Genomic DNA, 1,917 nt, shown 5'->3' with positions numbered 1-1,917 from the left:
AACTATTTTTGTTTCACTATTGACCGCAACCCTGACTATCTTCCTAGATATAATTAATAGTTTCACTGTCAGTAAGAGGATACTGTTCTACCATTTATCTGTAAGGAGACCTTCTTTTTAGAATTTCCTAGAAGTTTAGTTTTTTATATTGGCTGACCCCAACAGATGGCTGTGTAACTTTCTAATTTTTTTCATTTTTTTAGCTATGACCTAGTATTTTTAATTTAAAAATCTATTAATGAAGAAAACATTATCTGTTTAGCACATGTTTCTAATATTACTATTTTGTAAGTGTTGTTACTAACTCCCAATATAGCAGGAATTGTATTTTTGTATTTTATTGTGTATTTATTGTGGAAATTGTATTTTATCTTAGACAGTTTTGATATAACCCTTGCTTACCATCTGAGTCTTGGGGATAAACTATGGTAACAGAAATGCACAAAAATGTAATTTTTTTTTCCTTCACTTTTTTTTTTTATATATACACAAATAGCCTTTACATTGAGCAGAATTCTTTCCAACTTCTGATTTATTACATCTATGGTCAACAATATTCAACCAACATTTTAAATATTGATTTAGACATACATTTTGTATGCTGTTATTGTTTTTGGAATGGTCCTTTCTCAATTTTGATACTTTAATTTGGATTGATACTATTAGGTTTGGACATATATAACATCACATATTTGCTTTTGTTTAAAAAAGTTATATTAATTTATTATTTATTAATCTCTATTATGTATAACCTTCTCCATCATCATGATGCCTTATCAATTCCTTCCTTGTAAGATGAGGTTGGTTCAGTGTCAATGAAATGCTTGAACTGTTAGAAGTATATGTATGAATTTATATGGAAGGAATGTAATACTATTTGTATAAATTAGTAATCAAAATTTATGGTTTTTATACTGGGGAAAAAAAGAAATTAAAGAAAAAGAAACATTAGTTATGTTTATTGAAATACTAGAGATGAAACTAAATTATATTGACAAGAAAATAGTATAAATATTTATTGATAGTTTTTTAAATCTCAATTGCAAAATGATTACCCAAATACTGTGTTATACTTATCTATAAAGTAGGTTGGTAATGATTTATAATGTATTATGTGTACATAATCTCTTATAAAGTCAAAATGGTCACATAAATCATTAACAATTTTTTCCAATAATGAAAGTTGAAATATGGTTGAACATAATTATTATTTTCAGATAATTATATAATATGAAATACTATATTATTTCATTACAAGATTTACTGTAATTTTATTTTTTAATAGAAACCATAGGTTATAAATCTGATTATAAATTTTGAAATTTCTCGATGACCGTAGTGAATTGCGTAGTGCAGTGGTGTCCATTGATTTCCATCTTTCGCCAATAAATTTGCTCCTTTTCTTACCAGAAGAGTCAAAGTTGAAAAATGACCTCCCTTAGTGGCATAATGTAAAGGGGTACTTCCTGAATTATCAGGAGTATCATAATGAATACCAATTTGTATTAAGGAAGCTACAACATCCAACAATCCATTTCCAGAAGCACAATGTAACCAGGTGCAACCAGTTCTTTCATTTTTCATTTTTGCTAATCTCACTACTTCATTATTTTCAATTTCTTCAGGGATATTTAAGTATTTTTTTATTATTAAAAATGTTTCAACTGTTGGTATATTCTGAAAAATAATTATGCATCTTTTAATTTTAAATAATTAAAAAAAATTCATATTGAAATTAAATAAAGTTAGTTATTACTTTTTATTAAACTGATAAGGTTGATATTAATTAACTTAAAGGAAGTCCTTTTTTTATTATCTCTTACTTCTCAATAGACCTTGAAACAGTACTATTTAAATATAAGTGCTATATCAAATGAAAAAATACTGTTTAAATAATAATATACTATAATAATAATA

General features: G+C 25.6%; 1 long non-coding RNA gene across 1 annotated transcript in view; it reads right to left on the bottom strand.

Moving 5' to 3' along the window:
• Positions 1 to 1,198: 1,198 nt before the first annotated feature.
• The window catches only part of LOC136797010 (uncharacterized), a 4,227-nt gene continuing 3,508 nt past the window's right edge, over positions 1,199 to 1,917 (bottom strand). Inside the window, exon 3 of the long non-coding RNA XR_010844804.1 lies at positions 1,199 to 1,677. This is a non-coding gene — a long non-coding RNA (uncharacterized lncRNA). The remainder of the gene's footprint in view (positions 1,678 to 1,917) is intronic.

Source organism: Halyomorpha halys, unplaced genomic scaffold (genome assembly GCF_000696795.3).
Source record: "Halyomorpha halys isolate HHAL.00 unplaced genomic scaffold, Hhal_1.1 Scaffold1463.1, whole genome shotgun sequence".
NCBI lineage: Eukaryota > Metazoa > Arthropoda > Insecta > Hemiptera > Pentatomidae > Halyomorpha > Halyomorpha halys.
This window is presented reverse-complemented; position numbering and strand designations above follow the sequence as displayed.